At 34.6% G+C, this 23,304-nt stretch overlaps 1 protein-coding gene across 1 annotated transcript in view; it reads right to left on the reverse strand.

Annotated features, from left to right (window-relative positions):
* Gat (sodium- and chloride-dependent GABA transporter) overlaps positions 1-23,304 on the reverse strand; it is a 44,985-nt gene that overhangs the window by 20,798 nt on the left and 883 nt on the right. The window lies entirely within an intron of this gene.

A 23,304-nucleotide genomic window follows, 5' to 3' on the forward strand; every position in this document is an offset into this window, starting at 1 on the left:
ACGGCCAGGTTGGCGGGCAAATTGCACACAAGATGGCGGCAGCGGCGGGGAAATACCCAGGTAGGTATACTTCATATTCAATTGTGCGGCTTGAGATTATTTTCACAATTATTTTAATTGCTGAGGATATGGCGGAGAATCTAAAAAAATAACTGCGCGGAGTAGGAAATATGGAGGGAAACTGTTATTTTAAGATGAAAATATAAGTGTCATATTAAATTTATGATATTTCACTCTGATCAAAATCTATCCTTAATTCATTTAAGGGTGTCATAAATAGAACAAACTGTTTTTTTAATTAAGTATGACATTTGAGAAAAAATGGGTGATTTAAATGTCCACTGTATTTTGCAAGCTGATGATACCGTGCTTCTTGCTAACAACAAAGAAGACCAGCAATTTTTGGTAACAAAAGTCTACGATTCATGCAATGGGAGCGATTTGCTGATGTATGCCGATAAATCTAATTGTGGTGGTTTGTGAAAGAAATGAAAGTATGACTAAATGTGAGATTGATACGAATGGGGGGATTATACGGAAACAGGTAGAGGAATTCGTGTATCTGGGAAGTATGTTTACTAAGAATGGAACGACTGAGAAAGATATTGAAAAGAGGATGAGTACTGGGGACAGAGTAAACGGTGTGACAAATGAATATTTAACATATTACAACAGAGATGAAGAACATTTAAGATAAGGTAATATAGAAGTCTAGGCATCTACAGGGCTTATGACCTGTCAATGCCTGGTTTAAGTGGCCACTTTACACACTGTGAACATTCACCATTTTGCCCATATTTGAAGATCTATCTTCCTTCAATTCTTTCATCTGTTGATGTTTGTGAAGTTAAAGAGCTGAAACCTTTATTTATGCAGGTGAGATTCATCTAATTGAATTATTTTACCTACATACTAGGCAACGCCTGAAAATGTTATTTTTTCAATTTATATACTTCTTGATGGACCAGGTAATTTATCAACAATATTTTAAGTTTGTCCAAATTTTTGTAGACAAGGACTGGATTTAACTCCCTGGGGAGCTGTTCATATTAAAATATTACAACAGAGATGGAGAACATTTAAGATAAGGTAATATAGAAGTCTTAGCATCTACAGGGCTTATGACCTGTCAATGTCAACCAATAATTCCCCCACTATGCCTTACTTTTGCCGCGTGCATTCGTGAAGTCGCCGGGTAATGTTGCTTGATGGGAAAAAAAATCATAACACAAATGTAAGGCAAAAAAAAAAGTAATCTGTTAATTTCTCTAAAATTTTATTGTGCACGCGGAAACATTGATCGACACAACATAGTAAATAAGTAAAGGGTAATTTAAAAAGAGTAATTGAATCAATGAACTTTGAACTTAAAATATAAAACAAATTTTATTTGACGTCGAACGGATATTTTTATACCATGTTAAATAATATTTGTTGTTTTAAAAATAATGTCGTTCAAATTTCCCCCACGGCGTTGTTAATCTAAGGTCTAATTTTCATTAATTCTTTCATTAGATGAGCAAAGTAGGGTAAAAAAATTACTACCCTGGCAACACTAACGAAATTTCCATTTTCCACGACAATCTGACAGATGGAAAAATAATTCAGTTTTTAAGTAATGCATTTGTTATATACACATTCATTTGCAAATTACAGATGAAATGTGATCCTATCATGTTTCTTTAAGATCCTAGCAGTATTTCTAAACTTTAAAAGGACACAACACGGCATAGTTGAATTCAAATCAGGAGTTGCGTACTGAGCGACGTCTACAATGAAACTAATGGGTCAAAACGTAAACCTACTTATTTATGAGTAGTTGAGTCGCCTTCTGTTTGATGTGCGTATGCGGTTTCTGGACTATTCTTAAATCTTTGTATATTATATACGATGGGTGCACAAATGTCGAGATCCGTACATTATTTAAGGCTGAAAACACTATCGACTAAATCATCCAAGGAGTTCTGCGCTGGTTTGGACATGTTTAGCGAATGGATAGTGAAAGAACGGCTACGATGCAGAAAACGAGAAGGACATGGGATGACGAAATCCAACTAATCCTCGAGGACGGACGTATCAAAAGCCGGAATAACCGGCGGGCGTGTATGGGAAGATATATGAATGTAGAGAGAGCTAGATCTGTACCGAAAGACAGAATGATACGGCATTCTATACTCTCTCTTTACCCTTACTGATAAAGGCGTGATGGTTTGTTTGGAACGTAGTAACTATGGCGATTTAGCACTATGCCAAATTGCCATAGCTAAAACGTTAATTATAACCGCAGATGGAGTGCATAATGGCACATATGTACATGACATTTATCGGTAATATTTTATAATTCACCAAGACTGGCGTAATACAAGTGTCAAAAGGAACGATTATAGATATATTTAAATATTATTTTTTTTAAAAATTACATTGTGGTACAAGGTGTCCAGCGACAGATTTCCGATTTTGAAAATTTATTTAAAAAAAACGTAAACATATAAATTAAAACTACTTATTACTATGAATAGAAGACAAAAGTGGATTTCTTTTTTTTCAGTTTTAGTGCTGCAGAGCAGCGTTTATTTTATAATTAAAAAATACATAAAAGAATTTGTTACCCACTAAGTCTAAAGACTTTTCGGTGGGAAACATTTTTTTATTTTTTTTATGACAGGTTTATATTACATTTATTTTATTTGTATTTTACAGATTTATTTATAAACAGGCACTATAAAGTATATAGAAGATATTTCTTCAGTTCTTTTTTTTTCATTTGAAGATTTTTCATGTTAATGATGGTTTGTGGGAGATCATTGAACAATCTTGGAACAACGCAATTTAATGTTCGCTCTCCGAAGTAATTTGTAATTCGGGGAACAGACAGGGAGCCCTTAGTTTTTAATCTAGTGTAGTGAGTGTGAGAAACCCTTTTTTTATATTCCGGATCAACAAATTGATCTACAATCAATTTGTAGCCACAAAGTTGTTTTACCGGCAGGACATTACAGAATTTAAAATATACACTTTCGCCCATATGTTTCGCCTCACGGATTTTGCTATCCGGTACAATCCCCCTCAACAGTCTCACCTGAATATCATAAATTTTACCCAGATGAGACTGGAAGGTGAGACCCCGGACACGCACTCCGTAAGATATAATGGATTCAATGAGCGAAGTATATATGTATCTTAACGTTTTGAAAGGTAGTATGCTTTTAATTTCATTTTAAAGATCACAGTTTCTGAATGTCGATCATTGTTTTGTACACACTCCTCCAAACTATTCCACATATTTACAAAAACACGCCGACATAGAGCACTGGAAATTCAGTTTATTTCAGATCAGATATTGTCTTCGATACTCGCTGGCTGATTTTTGCAAACAATTTTTTAAAGATATTCCTACAAAAAAAAGGCACATGGACTGAGATGGAGAGATTTTTCTGGCCAGCCGATGTTGGTAAATCTAGAGATCTTTCCTGGAACTGATTCCCTAGCTGCATTCATGGAAGGCCGGACTGTGTGGGCATTGGCACCATCTTGTTAAAACCATGCGTTTCGATTGAAGAAAGAACCACCTTCAACGTGTTGTCTCAAAAACGTGACAATCATTTCGCAGTATCTTTCAGAATCGAAGGTTACGGCTGCGCCTAACTTGTTTTTAAAAAGTATGGCCTAACAATGCATCTCGCTGTAATGATGTACCAAACAGTGAAAGTGCAGTGGCATCTTGTGCATTTTTCTTGGATGGTCTGGACCCCAGCAGCAACAGTAAAGAATATGTTCCCCATTCGAAATACAATCGAAAATCTCTCCAATACCTGTTTGGCATACGATTTTCTTGATTCATTATCATTACGTCTTGTAACATCTGCACGATTTGAATGTTTTAGGGGTGGAACTTAAATTTCTTCTTTAGAATCGTTTGCAAAGTCGACCTGGGCTGGTATTCCGAACGCGTTTACAGCGCGCTATAATGCGTATTTAGTACGTAAAAACGCGATATACCGCGCTATAATTTCGATTGGAATACCAGCCCTGGCGATGCTCAAAACCGTAGAACTTTTGCTGATCGAAAGTTGCGGATTATCGAGTACAGAATCACTGACACATTGCACGTTTTTTTCAGTTAATGCCGTCGGTCTTGGACCAAGCCTCGGTTAGTTTAGTACTGAAACTGAAGCTCTAAGCCATGTTACAGTTCTCCATTCATTTAATCGATGGCGTATCACGAACGCGGCGTATGTGGAAGCGAGCACAAAACTTACGCCGCTTGATAATGGACGAAAAGCCATTGCTTAGGTACACCTCACACACCTTGTATAATTACACTGAGTTTCTTATTTCATTTTAATTTATTTATTTATTCATATAAATATACAAATTAAAAAAAGATTATAACGTATCCCTAACTCTATGAAGCCACTAGCCCTGTGTTGAGTTGGGATACAACATAATTGAAAGTGGAAGCATGCACATTAAAACTAAAAATTATTGCATAAACATAAATTTTAATAAACATCTGGACGATACGCTCAATATTATATACATCTATGCAGTGTTTCGCAGCAGTCTACTGCAATGGTCTCTTTTCTTAGACAAAATCCAAACTTTTACACCTCTCCTGAAAATTGTTTTTCATTATGGAGAACTCAATATATTCATCCAGGACATTGAACACTCCCTAAGGCCACAAAAGAGAAATGTATCTGAGCAAAATCCTCATTTTTGTGTATGTAAATTAATTTCAGTCTATTTTATTACATCTTATATGTTTTTGTGTTTGTAAAATTCACTAGCGTGAAATTGAAAAAACAAGTATGAAAGTAGGCTGAATGCTGACGAAATGCGATCTCTGTGTGGTTTCAATTAATTTATTTTATATACGTTTATGCACATAACAATAATATTTCAAGGCATACATGACACGAAAAAATTAGTACTAAAATTTAAAAATACAAAGATGGTAAAATAAAAATACCCAGCAAATATAGAAAAGAGATGCTATCCTCTCTGAACTTTGTTTCACTAATATGAAAGATATATCCGAAGAGATACGGTTGAGTAAAGACATTGCTCTTCTTACTGGCATTACCGTCGGCAGGTTGGTTCTGCAAGCAGGAAGATAAAACAGCTTAAGCTGCCTATGTCTAAGGTAGTCATCAGGAACATAAAGAAAAATACTCTCCGTTACACCTATGTTGATCGTAATACCACGGATCAATCTGAAAAAATGCATAGCCAAGTATGCATTTCTTATTTTCTTCAAAGCATTGTAACAAAGCATTCCCAGTATGAAGTCAGACGGGTACAACCACGCATTCCAATATCCGCACTCCCTTAAGTAAAGATACCTCAGAAATTTCTTCTGAACCATCTCCAGCATAAGAAAGTACTTCAATTCGTGGGACGCCTAGATCAGAGATCCACACTCAAGTCTGCTTCGCACCAATGCGTTATAAAGAAGCTTAAGGACACGAGTATTCAAGAACACCTTAGCTGTTCGGAGAACAAATCCCAACATTTTGCGCGCATTGTCACAGACAGTGCCTATGTGAGTATGAAATTTCAGTTTAGCATCAAACATAACTCCAAGGTCTTTGACAGTGGCAGTTCGCATAAGAGAACACACTCCCATACGATACCGCATAAAAATAGTTTTTAATTGCCTTGTATATGAAACACTATGTACGGTAGATTCACAAATGTCGAGATCCGTGCATTATGTAAGGCTGAGACGAGCATCATCGACAACATCATGAAAGTAGTTCTGCGTTTGTTTGGACATGTTGAGCAAATGGACGGTGAAAAGCCGACTAAAAGATTCCGCATAGAAATGTTGAAGGATGCTAAGCGAAGAATAAATGTGACACCAATTTACCAATCTGTAGAAGAGAGAGAGCACGAAGATAGAACTCATAACAAGGAAAACAGAGACGCTTTTCTGTGGCTGTTGATTGTGTAAAACAGATTCAGTCGGTTATTGACAAAAATGGGGGACGTACGCTTGTAAGATGACCGGTGTATTTATGATTTTTCCACAAATTATAACTTATGACACCAAAGAAATTATACGCTAAAACACAATACTCTCTTACTGATTCAAAAACTATTCTCATTCAACAATGCGTACAAATAATATAATTACTAGATTCTCAACACGAACACACTTAAGTGAATACAAACTAATACCACTTTTTTTTAAAAGAAATTTTGAGTACTATGCAATTAAAATCTAAAACCTAATTCCACTATCTATTAAAACAATAAGCAACGAAAAAATGTACAAAAAGGCTATAAAAAATGAATAATAGGGCTGGGTAGAACTAAAATGGAGTGCCTCGTTTGTCTAAACCAATATGGAGTTCCCTGACATTTCATGATCAGATCGAAACAGTTTGTAGTGGTTCATTGAAGATGTTAGGATTCGTCTTGCGTATTGCCAGGGTTTTTGGTAGTACACGAGTACTGAGAATTCTTTATAACTCGTTGGTGCGAAGTAGACTCGAGAGTGGCTCGATGATTTGGTGACCGTGTGAGTCAAAGTACTCTCTTATGGTGGAGAGGGTTCAGAAGAAATTTCTTCGGTTTCTCTACATGAGGGAGTGCGGATAGTATCCATGGCTTTATCCCACAGTTCTTCCAGGGTATGCTTGGTTACAGCAGTTTGAAGACTGGAAGGAATGTGTATTTAACAACGCACTTCTTTCGATTGTTGCGCGGTATTATTGACAACCCTGAAATTATGCGGAGCATTAGCTTTTATGTTCCTGATAATTAACTTAGACAGCGTCAACATAGACTGTTTCACATTCCAATATACAGGACCAACCTGCCAATGGTTATGCCATTTGTTTTTTACTACAAATTTTCGACCAACTATTGTTTTGAAGATCTTGTCTTAAGAATAGAAGGCGACCGTGCCAACCTCTACACTACGGGGTGGATTTATCTTCACTTGATTCCCCCTTTCAGGACTTTTACCTGAGAGTAAATAATGACTTAACGAAAAAAAAAATTCTAATGACTAAATCAATTTACAATTTCAATAAATAAACAAACAAAAAAATAATGAAAAGATGGCCGCCAACGCGACGCTCAACCACGTGACCGGCTGCCACCGTGAGAGTTCGCGCCCGAAGCGGCCATATCCGGCTCGGCCGGAAGTGCGGGAAATGATCCTTCACTAGAGGGGTCCCGTGTATGCCGTTTGAGGATGATGCATACGACACGAATACGGCAGTGTCCTGGCGGAGTACGACGGAGGATCCAGGGAGTCGACGGCTTCACATCCTCGGCGTTCATATAACGGAGGATGTTGGCTTGCACCAAGAGCTCGCAACCCGTCTAGGAATTCCTGGAGCAACTTTTATGTAATATATAGAGCCGAATATTGATTTCATATAATGCACTTAAATTAGCAAATTAGCCCTGTTAACCATTTGTTCTCTGAACATATTATCACAATTTAGTAAAGTTTTTGAACTTTTTATTTTTTAGTAAATGTTATTAAATATTTGTACATAACCACTTACAGACGTTTCTATGTCTACCGGTTTTGAAACGTACCCGTCTTTTCGTCAGAAAACACTAAATTGTATTTTTTTTTGTAATGATTTCCTTTAAAATTCTTAACTATACTTGTGTAACTATACGTAGTCTATTTGAATTTACTTCATTAGTATGGTCCGCTCAGTAAAATGTATAATATATTAATCAAATCGAGAACATATCAAATAAATTTATAACAACAACAAACCGTCACGCCGTTTCCCCGTAAGGGTAGGCAGAGAGGATAGAACGCCACATCACTCTAACATTGCATACATATCTCGATTCCTCTACATTCATACATCTTCTCATGCACGCGCGCCGATTATTCCGACTTTTGACATGTCCATCTTCAAGGATTTGTTGGATTTGGTCATGCCATGTCATTCTCGACCTTCCTCTATTTCTGCATCCATCAACATTCGCATTGTAAATATTCTTAGCCGTTCTTTTGCTGTCCATTCGCTCTACATATCCAAACCAGCCAGGAGCTCCTTTCTTGATTTTGTCGATAAGGCTTGTCTCAGCCTTACATAACGTACGGATCTCAACATTAGTGCATCTATCGTACATACTTTTACCACACGTTCGCCTGAGAGATCGCATTTCGACAGCATTCAGCCTACTTTCATCCTTGTTTTTCCAAGTCCAAACTTCGCTCCCATACATCAGGGTCGGGACCAGGACTCCGTTTGAACTGCTAATTTTGCCTCTTGCGACAAACATTTATTTGCCAAGGTTGATTTAAGTGCACCGTTCACTTTGTTCCCGGCACTCACCCTCCTTTCAATATCTTTTTCAGTCATTCCATTCCTAGTAAACATACTTCCCAGATACACAAATTCTTCTACTTTTTTTAGAATAACTCCATTCACAGGGATTTCACATTGAGTCATACTTTTATTTCTTTCAAAAACCATCACATTCGATTTATCGACATTCATCGGCAAATCGCTTCCCTCGCATACATCGTAGACTTTTGTTACCAAGAATTGCAGTTCTTCTTCGTTGTTAGCAAGAAGCATGGCATCGTCAGCATACAAAAGACAATTGACATATAAATCACCCAATTTCGCTCCCATTCTTAAGCCTTTAAGTTCTTTCTTGCAGTTATCGATATACACATTGAACAGGGATGGTGACATCACACATCTCTGCTTGACTCCTTTATGAATATCAAACCGCGATGTGTATGATCCATTTACCCAAACATGCTGTGCTGTCTTTATACAGAGAAGCAATAGCTCGTGTCAGATTTCTACTTACTCCGTACTCCGATAACACCTTCCATAATTTTTCTCTGTCAATTCTATCAAAAGCTTTTTGCAGATTGACAAATGCACTGAAAAGCTTTTGGTTTTTAGCAAGAAATTTTTCTGTTATGTTTCGTAAAGCAAATATTTGATCCATACATTCTCTTCCATTCATAAAACCGCTCTGATATCCCACACTCTATCTTTCGTTACTTTTCTTACTCTCAAGCAATTTATAAGGAACGTTTGAGCATGTCCAAATGCTTGCAGACTGGCTGGATTTCCTCCCTAGGGAGATATTCATATTAAAATTTATAAGGAGCCTGGAATATCATTTTGGTAACATTGAAAATAATCACGACGAATCTTTGACTAAATTTTTGACAGAATCGTTGCAAAAAAGGCGTCATACAAGTGATTTAATTGTTCTTTTCAAAATTCTAAATAATATGGTTGATTTGCCGTACCTTTTACAAAATATTGGTTTCTGTTGTCCTCTTCGCCATACCAGATTAAATTACTTTTTTTTATATAGCAACTTGTAAAAACAATTATACCTCGAATTCATTCATTAGACGTGCCTGTAGAAATTATGATGGACTCAGTATTGATGTAGACATTTTTAACTGCACGTTGCATTTATACAGAAAATTTCTTCATGAAGTTGATTATTTGGGATAGTTGCTGAATGTACACCTTGAGTGGTTTATAATATGTATATGTACCGCATGTAATGTATGTGATTGTATATGTTTTATATGTGCGTTTATATATGTGTGCATAGATGGTATTGTTTTATTTATTACCAATAATAACATGTATAGAAAACGTAAATGTTATCGATTATTCTTTTCTCATTAATTTTTTTAATTTTATTTATCTTTTGTCACATTTATTGATTACATTTTTACATAATTTTTGAAAACTTAGTTGGTCTTTTTATGTTAGAAAATCATTGTTTTTAATACTTTTTATGTATGTCTGTATGTTTTCTAAATAAAAAAAAATAAAAACATTTTTTTAAAAATAAGGCTGAACCTACTCGCTGATGTAATATTATTTATATTTAAAGCATTGACTTTGTGGCCTTAAAAGCAGCATTATAAAACACTTTACAATTAAGTGTGTACTGAGGAAAAAATGGATTCGCCTCGAAAACGGTAGACATATAAAAGCCGGTAAGTAGTTAACAAAAATATTTAATAACATTTAGTAAAATGTTTGACAACAAAGTAATTGCATTGAAAATTAAAAATATTTTTATGTTTGAATTATTTTATAAATAAAAAAGCTATAAATAGCATATTTTAAGTAATAATTTCAAACTTAGTCATGAATTTTTAAATTACGATTTTTTATTAAAAACATTAAATTTGCTTAAACTTAACGATAGAAGAAAAATTATAGACCTGTTAAATTTGTATAAAATTGTGCATTCTATATGGGATTGCCCAGAACTTTTGTCACTCGTCAACTTCAGGGTGCCTGGAAGGATAACTAGGCGGGTGCCACCGTTTTGCAGTAGTAACTCACGCACAGTGTATGATTGTAATGCCGTATTGAGCCGACTTCATGAACTCGGCAATAGTTGTTCCCACATATCGGATATATTTAATGTGGGGTATTGTTCTTATAGAACAAACCTTATAAACTTTTTCAAAGATGAGCAGTAATCATATTTAATGTAGTTTTTTTTTTTTTTATATATATTTTTACTGTAAACCTTATTATGTTTAAAATTTGATTTACTTTTTATATTAATTTTTAAAGTTCTCGTATACTTTTTATTTCAAACTTTTGTTTTATTTAAACTTTTTTTTTTTTTTTAATATCATGTTATATAATTTTTAGGCTTGATTATTGTTTCTTAGTTTTGAGTGCAAATATGTAGTTTAAAAAATATCAAAAAAAATTGTAAAAGGCAATTATGCCGTGTATGTTAATAAAAAATAAAAAATAAAAATAAAATAAATAAAATAAAAAAACTGTGGTGCGAATTTGTATCTTCAGTAAATTGCAATCTGCCGCCAATCAACGCCGTTACCATGACGATGCTAGCGCTCACAAGGCACGTCTAACAATAGATTGTTTGAAGGAGTCAAACAAAGATTGCAATGCAATAAAATTATATTTACATGTCACCGCTTGCTATATTGACCCAAAGCATCACAAACGAAGAGCGAATGCCGAATCATAATATCTAACGATGTTGTCACATATTTGTTTGAGGTCACCACCGGAGTTCGTCAAGGTTAGGTTAGGTTCGTCACTTCTCCGTTGTGCACTGCCAGTTCACAATTCACTCTCTTTTTTACATATTCTTCTACTCTTCCATCTCTTGAAAGCTTGCTAATTCGTGCCGAGAAATACATTTTACAAATTTTGTTTAGTGTGATGTATATACTCGTATATATATACATATATATTTTACACAATTAATCGTTTTACACTTTTTACATAGATGTACATAAAAATGATTATAAATACAAAAATATTGTTACTAATTTCAAAATTATTGTTTACATACATTATATTTATCCATAATAGCATTATCTTACGCTTCAGACCTGAAACGTGAGACTGAGCATCTTTCCCTTATGTAACAAAAATGATCAAGATACGCTGCAATTAGTGTACCAATGCAGTGCCTTATACACCATAAGGTACGGGAAGGGAATGAAGATGAAGAATATTATAAATGCGGAAGTGAGCTTATTTCTTTGTTTGTGTTTCCTGCACGTCTCAACGGAACGACTATTGACATATTTTTTTGCATAGGGATAGCCGGAAAGGTGAGAAGTAAAATAGTATACTTGTCTTTCATCACGAATAAAAAAAATACGATGAAAAAATACTTCCTTCTCATTTTCAAACAATGAGTATTATTATTTGAAAATTAGTAGGCAACAAGTAACATTATTTGAAAATAAGTAGGCAGTCAGGTGTGATGTCAAGAATAATCAATTTGAAACCGGTTGTTTGAATATAAACAATGGATTTGTCTATGATTAACTTGGTTTGTTTTCCGTTTTAGTTTTGTGCCAGGATTTTGAATTTGTGAACAGAATAACGAAGCTACGTCATCAAATACTAAGGGATCATCATTTTTTTTTTATAGCGATAGTTGAAAGACCAAGCTACTTTCAATTCCGATAAAATATTATATTATTTCATTGGTAAAATTCGTATTGATAAACAAAAACTCTTGTTGATCAACGACACAGCTAATTAATTACCTAAATCATTTGTCCCTAGTACCACGTGTTAATACATAAAACCTATTCTCCTCAACGGACGCTAATCGTGGCACTCACTAGGGCCCAAAACAGCAAAATACTGAGTTTTGAGAATAGACGTATCTTGGGTGTGCAGTGTTTTGACTTTGTGAGAAATGAAGAATGGACGCAGTTGGCTAGGCCATATACTGCGGATGCCTCCTGAAAGCCTTAACCACGATTGCCTACTTCACAAGGCATCCGATTCTCGACGTCCACTGCTGACTGTTCATCGGAAGTTTATGTCCGAACTTCGGCACGAGACTTAACTTGGGAGGATGCACACTAGCTGGCGGCCGATAGAGATGCATGGAGGCTCTTTGTAGATACCATGTTCTCCAACTAAACATCGACGGTAACGAGGCAGCTGATGAATTGTCAAGGCTGGGAGCTGAGACAGACCCAATAGGCCCTGAACCCTTTTGTGGGTTGCCTAAATATGCTCCTTGTAATGAGCTTAGGTCATGGGCCAGGAAGCAGAGTGTAAAGCTCTGGCAAAAAGTGCCTGGTCAGCACCATGCGAAGGAACTGAAAAAGGGTACTGGCAAAGTTATGCTTTTGACCTAATGAAGCTCAAACAAAATCAAGTGAGGGTTATCACTAAAGCCCACCCAGGGCACTGCAGATTGAACAAACACTTTGTTAGAATAAACCTTTCCGAAACTTTTAGATGTAAGTTCTAGGAGGAAACATAATATATACACATTCTATGTGAATGTGATGATTTACAACATAAAAAAGCCTTATCCTCGGGGGATCATTGGTTAAACATGAGAACGTTGAAGAGCTCGCCCCCTATATTATAGCCTGATACTTTACGGATTTGGGCTTGTAAGGGGAGATTTAGCAAAATGTAAATTCTCGCCTTCCACACAGTAGTCATGCTCTTTAAAAACCTGGGCTTGGAGGGCGAGAACTTTTCATTTATTTCGACGGCTTACGCTTTTGACAAATTATAAAATAATATTGAAAAACAATTATAATAAAACAGAACACCTGAACACGGTATAAAAAATATAGATACATAAAATAAAATCAGCAGAGAGTAAGGAATAACAAAGAAAAATTAAATAAGTAATTATGACATAGGTATGCAGCAAATTAATATTGAATAAAGGGTTGAAATAAAAAGTATTAAAGTAACAGAGGCGATGTATCATAGCATAAACAGTAAAACAAGTATAACACTTATAGTCCTTAAAATGTAACATGAGTAGAATGACAGTTTTCAGAAAAAGTGACGACATAACTATGTAGTAACGTCAAAGGAGTTATTTATTTTGACACACGAAAAATCATTTGTATCTGGCGTGTTAATGTATTTTTTTATTACAATGCTTGAAACATAAATCAACATTAATATTTAAAATCAGCTTTAAAACTAAAAAAAACTAAAATAAACCTAATTATTAACGACGTTCTTACAAGGTTACATCATTTTGCAAAAACGTTAGAGATGGGACAAATTGATCAATGTAAATTAATCGAATAAAAAAAAAATCGTTTGATGTTGTTCATGAAAAAAGTAAAAGTGTCTCATTTTTTGGTGAAAAATTATGTTAAACACACTATAATAGGCTTGTTTTTTATATTGATTTTCGAAAACAGAGTTTCATGATTGCATGAAATAACTGATAAAATCAATTTGATCAGTGATCAGTAATTTCCCACCACTAATGAAATTAGTTTGACAGATGTCATTCTAATCAAGCTATATTTTAAGGACTATAGTACATTTTATAATTTAGAAAAAAAGTGATTAAAAAGTATTGATTTTAATTGGTATAAAGATTATATTCACTCGGGACCTGTCACGATAGATCTTCACAAGTTGCAGTGACGTCAGGAGCTTGTATAGCACCACTAAGAATAAGAAAATGAATAATGCTCCAACTAGGGGGTGGACATGGTATGATGGTGATGACAAATACCACGTGATCCAAGCCACGGGTAAAAGCTAGTAATATTATAAATCGTCATGGACGTCGTTGTTGACATTTATTTTGGCGTCAGTAACCTCACTTCCCTTGTCAAATACCATAACTTTTGACTTAAACCCTTTCATCACCAACTCGCTCTCCAGGAATACATTATACATTCTAGATGTTAAGAATAAAACGGCAGTTATCGATAGTATTCCTGGCCAATTAGACCCATCCTTACGGTTCCTACCTAACAACAAGATAGAAGAATTGGAACATTGTAAACAAAATTTTGACATTACATCACATTGCGTAAGAATTCTTGGAATCGTCGCCGGTTGTTGTGAAAGTCATCATTTGTGATTTATCGTTAAATAATTTAAACTGAACTTTATCACTCAGTGCGCCATTGTTAAAAACATCCTCATCGCATCAAAGGTAAGTCCATTTCTGTGCTCATTCCTCGATTCAAATACTCCAACTTTGTTTAAAATTTAATGATATTCGTTTTACGTTATACAGTCCGCTTTTCGTTAACACAGAGACTATCTGTTGCAAATCCTCATCGCTGCTTGCTAAAAGAACTACATCATCAGCGTACAATAAACAACTTACCGCAAAGTTCTATCTACTCATGAATAGTAAATATGAAAATAAATAAACAGTTAAATTTTAAATTGTTTCGTAACTAGGACGCAATCGAAATTCAAATGATTAATAATTTAACTAATTTCTTCATCGCTCATTATTAATGCTGTGTTCATATTCGTAATAAGGTCCTTTGTAGTACTTCTTAAGAGTTGGTAGTCGGTAAATGGTACACGGACCTCAAAAAGGATGCTCAGAAAAACAGTAATAATAATAGAGAGAGATATACGTCAATTTTGAAGTTGAATTAAATTCTAACAAAACTGTCAGTTTTGGTTCCGAACGGCTAGAGATGCAGAGATAATGTGGCTAGATGCTGTCTTATTAACATATAGTAGCATCTAGCCGTAAAAACGTTTCCACCATCAAAAATAAATTTATTTATCATAAGGGCCGCAACAAGAGAGATTTGAGTAGGAAACTCTTTGATGATTTTCCGAATATTTGAGTTTACTGTATATTTGTTTCTAATCCTATATTTGTGGTGATATACTCATGTGTCTGTGTCAACTAATTGCTCGTCCTATCTCAACACAGGGCTTTTAGTCCCATAGAGTTGCGACTTATGTCTCAAATAATGTGTAATAAACTACATGTATGTAAATAAATAAATCACAAACGGTATCGGTATTGGTAGATACCAAGACGGCATGTTTAAAATTTGTGAACTATTTGTACCTTCCTCAGTATGGAGAATTTTATTTATCGTGTCGATACACGTTTTCATTACGTCATCTTAGACTTCAGTGAAGCTGAAAATTTACTCCGCGTTCAGGGCTTAATTAAAAATTGAAATATTTCTCCTTCGTAATTTAAATAGTCTTATGTTATCATAGGTAAGGCTTTTTATAAAAATGCTTATTTCAAAACGATTAAAATTTATATTATGACGTTTGACAATTCCTAATACAGTATGGTAAACTTTTCGTCTGCATGTATCTTCCGAAGTATTACAAAGCCGGCTGTCAACATCTCAATTCGTACTCTCAGAAAGACAAGGAAAAATGCAGAAGAAATGTAATAATTATATTTATTTTTTTATAAAACATTTTTACCAAATCTCAAAGGTCACGAGAAAACCGAACGGCTAGATGCTGCTGTATGTTGGCACATTATCACAATGTTACACAGTGTGTAAAGTGGCTACTTAAACCAGCTAATGATAGGTCATAAACCCTGTAAATAGCTAGACTTCTTTAAAATACATTTTTGCATGTTTAGCATTTTTTTGCATTGACTAAAATCCCACCAAGCCGCTTTCCGCGGCTTAGTTATTATTATGTAGGTAGCTGTCTAATAAACAGCAGTGAAGTTAATTATATAAGTTGTGAGCTGAACCCGGCAATGCTTTGCTATTGCTATATTAGAGTACATACTCTTATACAGATTACGTGAACTTAAATTATTGTATTTTGCCTAGTTTTTGTACCTAGGTACTTGTTTATGATTGAATTCCAGAACTCAAAATAATTTGTTTTCAAATATTAAATTTAAGTAGGTACCTACCTAGGTACTTTTTTATGGATGAATTCCAAAACTTTCAAATGATTTTCAAATACAGAATTCTTTTTGCAAATGTCAAACTCTGCTCCTCTCACCAACAGGGGTGCACTCTATTCAAGAATGCGATTTTCAAAAATGTATTGAATGTCAGTTAATATAAATTTAGTACTATTAAAAAACAAGCAAAAATAAATAAATAGGAAATAATCAGATTGGGATCCATAAAAAACAAAATGTTTGTAAACATTCAAAAACAAACTATTTTTTTTTCACAAAAAATGCTTTCTTCCAATTTTTGTTGTACGTGCATTCTCGGCGAATGCAGCCCTCGTAAACGATAAAAAACAATTGCTCTCCTAATTTTTTTCTACTTTAAAAGTTGATGATTTTAAGTGCTATAAAAATGCTCACGGAAAAGATCTACATTTCGCTGAAAACCGCACGTTTATTCAGTCCATCGAGGACACAAATACGAACATTGCCTCTTATATATGGGATTAAATGATTTTTTTTGTTTTGACACACCTTGTACAAGTTGAATCGACAATCTAACGCGGTAATCTTTCTATTTAAACATTTGGATCATTGGCTGATTCGAACTGAGCTCCTAAGAGCCAGTTAGAACAAAATTGATGTATGATGCAATGGGAACATTATAATGACCTAAGGTAAAGATAAAACAAGTATATTAGCAGGAAAAGGAAATTGTTATCAATGGAAAAACAATACGAAAAAATTCAATACTAAAAATATAAAGCAACGAAAACGTATTATTTATTTGATTTACTACTTCTACTACTACTACCATCACGTCATTTCCCTGTAAAGTAAGGCAGAGAGAATAAACCACCACGCACGTCTATCTCGGCATATATCCATCTAATAATATATCCAACTATCACATGCACTCGCCTATCCCTAGGGTCCATAGATATGGCAATCAGTATGAGGACGAGGCTGATATATTTGCTTCTGGACTTGATAGTTATAAAACAAGTCTGATTTCTTTTTTTCTCTCGCAATATTATTCTTAAACTTTTCTTTATATTATATGGCTCAAAATTAGACAGCGGAGAGACTATCACTCCCTCTCACTTCTGTTCAATGTACTTCATAGTCCTAACGCTCCTATATACCTGTGTGAAAAATTTCAACGCTTATCAGTTCATGGTTTACCTCTTCGTTCTCATTCTCAAGGCACTCTCTTAATACCCATACACAATTCCTCTTTCTTCTCTAACTCATATAGTGTCCATGCGGCTCGACTGTGGAATCATCTCCCATCCACCATCAAAGATGTTACTACATTATCTCTGTTTAAATCACGTCTGAAGAAACATCTCCTTTCTCTTCCTTAATCTCTCCTCCTTTCCTTTTTCCTCTTTCCTCTTTTTTTCCTTTTCCCATTGAGTAATAGTTTTGATTTAAGGTAATTTATAAACAAATACGTTTATTTCTATTTTTATATATTTTTAATCTTTTTTTTTCTATTGAATATGTTCTGTAACTTGAATTATAAAAATAAAACTTTTATTTTATCGGTTGGTTGGAAGAAATTGCCATTTGGCAATAAGCCCGCCAATGTACAAATAACATTATGTACAAAAAGTTGAATAAATAAATAAATACATATATTCAAAAATGTTTTTCCTTTTTTTGTTTTTTCATATTTATGTATTTGTTTCGTTAAAATTTTTGGTTGCCTATGTGTTACTATTGTTATAGTTATGCAATTGTATAATTTTTTGTTATGTATCTGTATATGTATTTTTTTTCATATTTATGTTCAATATATGCTAAAGGCAATTTATGCCGTTTAAGAGGCGATACGGCCGGCTAGGCCATATACTGCGGACGCCTCCTGACAGCCTTAACCACGCTTGCCTACGTTACAAGGCATCAGGTTCTCGACGTCCTGGGCCTCAAATATGATCGGAATATAAAGACGTCATACCTTCACCTTGACGGTATAGTTGAAAATAAATTATCTTTTGCGATTATAAAGATATACTACCAACCTTAGAGTTTTGGGTAGGTACATCGATATGAATCAAGGGTAAGCGTACGTCACGGTACACATATCTACGCTCTAAAATGACATAGCTTCAGTATGACGTCATAGTTGAAGATAAAAGTCTCCCGACCGACTACAAAGGTATGGTACCGATACCACCACCATCAAGTTTTGATGTAAATACATCATTTTAGACCGACGAGTCTAGAACCCCTCGATACGTTTATCTACGCATTAAAAGTGTCAAAAATTTTGTTCCACCGAGCAATTTTTCCTTTAATTATGATTTATAAAAAAAATTCATTGTTTTGAGGTTAGCACTTTTTTTCTTAAAAGCCTATTAAAAATATGAGAGAGAAATAAGTAAGTTTTGAAGTCGAATTAAATTCTGACATAACTGTCACTTTAATATAACGAATGCCTAGATGTGGAAATAATGTCGCTAGGTTCTGTCTTTTTAACAAATAAGAGTATCTAGGCGTCAGACACAGATTATATGCGTCAGAAAGTTACCACTCTAAAAAAATAATTTAGTTATTATATTTTTTCCATCTGTTTTAATATCTTTCCGAGTGTATGTATCGAGACGTTATAGGAGCCGGCTTTGTAGTCGATCGGTAGATACATACAGACGATCGTTAAGTGTACCGTCTAGGTGATTTCCAAAAGTCATGCAAAATTCATGTTCAAGCGAGCATTTTTTGCTTGAATTGGGATTTATTGGAGTTTATAATCGCTTTGAAGTGAGCACTTTTTATTACAGATGCCTATTTATATAAATGAGAACTATTTTAAATGTTAATGACGTAAGGAACGCGGACTAATTGTTTGCGGTCATTCCATTGGCTTGTTTCGATCATATGATGTCGATATGACAAGTAGGTAGAACATACCGAGGTAGATACATATGGTACAGAAGTTAAGCATACCGTCTCGATATATACAGATAAAGATAGCGTTCATAATCGAGGCACTGGACGTCCACTGCTGACTGTATGTCGGCAGTTTGTGTCAGAACTTCGGGACAAAAACCTGACTTGGGAGGACGCAAAGGAGTCGTCAGCCGATAGAGATGCACGGAGGCTCTCTGTGCATACCATATCCTCCAACTAGGAAGCGGACATGGAATGATGATGATAAGTTTTTCTGTGTCACTATGCCGTGTGTTGTTTGCTCTCTTTTCCGACGCTGCAAATCGCATTACATCGTCCGCCATCGGAATTGATGTTATTTGTGTAGGTATATATGTTACATATGATCGTAGTTATGCAGAAAGCAGCCAGCCATAGAAAAGTTAAACTATAGTCATTAAAATGTAACATGATTAGAATGACAGTTGTCAGAAAAAGTGACGACATAACTTTGTAGTAACGTCAAAGGAGTTATTTATATTGACACACGAAAAATCATTTGTATCTGGCGTGTTAATTTATTTTTTTAATACAATACTTGAAACATAAATCAACATTAATATATAAAATCAGCTTTAAAAATAAAAGAGAACTAAAAAAAAACCTAATTATTAACGACGTTCTTACAAGGTTACATCATTTTGCAAAAACGTTAGAGATGGGACAAATAAACGATGTAAATTGATCGAATAAAACCATAATTCATTTGATTTTGTTCATGAAAAAAGTATAAATGTCTCATTTTTTCGTGAATAATTGTTAACATATTACAACAGAGATGAAGAACATTTAAGAGAAGGTAATATAGAAGTCTAGGCATCTACAGGGTTTATGACCAGTCAATGGCTGGTTTAAGTGGCCACTTTACACACTGTGTAACATTCACCATTCTGCCCATTTTTGAATATCTATATTCCTTCAATTCTTCTATCTGTTGATGTTTGTGAAGTTAAACAGCTGAAACTTTTATTTATGCGGGTGAGATTCATCTAATTGAATTATTTCACCTACATACTAGGCAACGCCTGAAAATGTTACATTTTCAGGCGTTGCCTAGTAGATGCCCTGTAGATGTCTAGACTTCTATATTACCTTATCTTAAATGTTCTTCATCTCTGTTGTAATATGTTAATTTAAACAGCTCCCCGGGGAGTTGAATCCAGTTTTTGTCTACGAAAATTTGGACAAACTCAAAATATTGCTGTGTATAAATTGTGTTAAACACACTATAATAGGCTTGTTTTTGCGTTTTTTATATCAATTTTCGGAAACAGAGTTTCATGATTGCATGAAATAACTGATAAAATCGATTTGATCAGTAATCAGTAATTTCCGTCACTAATAAAATTAATTTGACAGCGGTCATTCTAATCAAGCTATATTTTAAGGACTATAGCTCTTGAGCTTGGCGAGTGACTTACACTGTTATAGTTATTATTATTTTCGTAATAAAATACCTCAAGGGCGCTTTACATAGTGATTTTATTGTTAAATTAATTTAATTGAATCATTTAAATTTGTAATTCAATTAAAATAATTTATTTTCTTGTCACATGCTACAGATTTATTCAAATGATTTAGAGAACAAGTGGGTTTTTAGTTTTTTCCGAAACATCACTTCACTTTCACAGCCTCGCACCTCTGCTGGGAGAGCATTCCATGCCATAGGGCCTGCGACCGCAAATGCGCGTTCACTAAATTTAGTGCACTGTTTGCGTAGAGGTATAATAACTTTTCCTCTCGCCGTAGACGTAGCTGATCTAAGCGTGAGACGCCTGACAGCTAGTTCATCTGGAATGCATAGTTCCCTTAGATATTCCGGAGCAGAGTTGTGCAGTAACTTATACATAAGCCAACAGAGTTTGTATTCGACCCTCTGTGGAAAACGTAGCCAGTGTAGTTCCCGAAGTAGTGGAGTGATATGACTGAACTTAGAGATTCCGAAAATAAGTTTCGCTGAGGCTTTCAATACAGATTGTAGGCGAGTCATTTTGTTCATTGGTAAACCTGCATAGATACCATTACAATAATCGACTCTAGACACTACAAACGCATTTATTAATTGACGGGCGGCATCAACCGGCAAATTTTTGCGTATGCATTTAATTTGTCTCAGCTGGTAGAAGCACGAACTTATCGTTCTACTAATTTGAGCATCAAGAGATAGGTCAGAATCGAGTAAAACTCCCAGTAGTTTAACGGTGGGTAAAACGGTACTCCCTACATTGGGTAGAGCCGTATCCTGGATCAAATTCTGTCGTCTGGCTGAAGCCACCCACAGTTGTTCAGTTATTTATTTATTTATTCGAATTTATATTATTTAGAGTATTCGAGTAAGTGAGAAAAAAAACTTATAGGATATAAGAGGAACAACACAAATAATAATACATTCATACTAATTAAAATTGAAATCAGTTTTTGCATTTGTTCAAAAAATTTCTCTAATTTTACTTTCAATTTATTTATTGATATATTAGTTTTAATAGTTTTTAGCTCATTGGAGAGATTATTGTTATTTTTTACTTTAATTATGAACTTAAAATCTTAATTATCATTGTTTCCTCCGTGCAGTGCCCCTATGCACCACTAGATGGTGGCACTGCATACAATACTTTTACATGTATCAACACCAATTGCAGCGTAACTTGATATTTTTTGCTACACGAAAATAAGATGATCAGTCTTGAACTTTAGGTGCCAGTATATTTTTTAATAAAAAAGAGATCTTTGCGTTTGTATGATTTGCCGAAATAATCCAATTTTGGTGGCCATTTTTAACGAGTTGTAAAAAACTCACTATTGGAAAATGGAAATCAAATTGTGGTAGAGTGGGGTGCGATCCTCGGATCTCTGATCCATGAGTACCATGAGTCCGCGACACTAGCCACGGGACCACTAACCGATTTATGATATGAAATTGTTCGTTTTTTTTTTTTAAGCCAATCAACAGGCTTAAGTAAGCCCTAAGTGATTGGCATTAATGAGTAGTTCTTAATCTAAACACTCTTATTTATTTATTTATTAACGGACATTGTCCATGTATACAATATATAAGGTTTAAATATTACAATAAAAGAATAGTTCAAAACATTTTTAAAAAAAGAAAGAAGCATTGAAGGGACATCGAGACAAGATCTGGACTATTTATTTAGTGCTCGTTTAAATCGTTGTAAACTTAAACCAAAAAAGTCCAGATCTTGTCTTGAGTTAACAATACGACAAAGACGGGTCATTGGAGAATTTAGGCCATAGTTTGTTCTATGCTGATCGATGAACAGTACTTCATTGTTTCTCAATCTACGAGTCGGAATATTGAATTTTACTTGTCCCAGTAATGATGGAACATCGATTATATCATTTAGTATGCCGAACAAATATATGGAGTCAATATTAGTTCTACGTTTTTGTAGACTAAAAATATTTAACATTGACTCTATTTCAGCATAAGAATAATTATCTCTCTCTAGTCTGAGCATCCACGCTATTTTTCGAAGCAATCGATGTTGGACTGATTCAATGTGATTTATGCGACTGACATAGAATGGAGACCAGAAAAAATTTCAAAAAAAATAATTTCTTAAAATCTACTTAAATTAACAAAGTGTATAATTTACAAAAGGTATGTATATAGCATAATCTAGGCGGAAATGGCAAGTGTGACATCGCGAGTCAGGAGAGACAACACCGCTTGCTTCTTAAATGCCTGCCCTTGCTGTAGGAACACATCGACAGTACCGTTTAGTGAGATTTCGTTCACTGTTCTGAGGATCCTTGGCAGAGGGGAAAAGAATCCGATGTTAGTTTTATAATTTCCTACAGCAAAGACAGAATTGGTACGCAAGTTACGGCGAGGTACATTTAGGTTTATCTGAGCAAGTATATCATGGGCATATACAGTTAGATATTAATTTGTGCAAGAATATCAAACCAGCCAAAATCCTTCTGAATTTTCAACTAAAGATATGAAAGTACTCTAGACGATCATAAATTAATAACTACATATGTATGCCAACCTTGTCAGGAATCGATCCCTAGATCTTTTGCAAGGTAGGCAAACTAGACCACGGGGCGAAAAAAAATCACAAATTACACAATAATCAATATTTTCAGTGAGTCTAAATGTTTGAAGAGACGCATGAATTCTTCCCTATGAAGTTTGTTGCAACATATTCCAGTCAGACGAATCTTATCCACCTCAATGAAGGTTTCAGCTCTTTTACTTCACAAAAGTCAACA

The sequence above is a fragment of the Micrasema longulum genome, unplaced genomic scaffold, assembly GCF_059751315.1.
Source record: "Micrasema longulum isolate JH-2025_06_02 unplaced genomic scaffold, ASM5975131v1 h1tg001042l, whole genome shotgun sequence".
NCBI lineage: Eukaryota > Metazoa > Arthropoda > Insecta > Trichoptera > Brachycentridae > Micrasema > Micrasema longulum.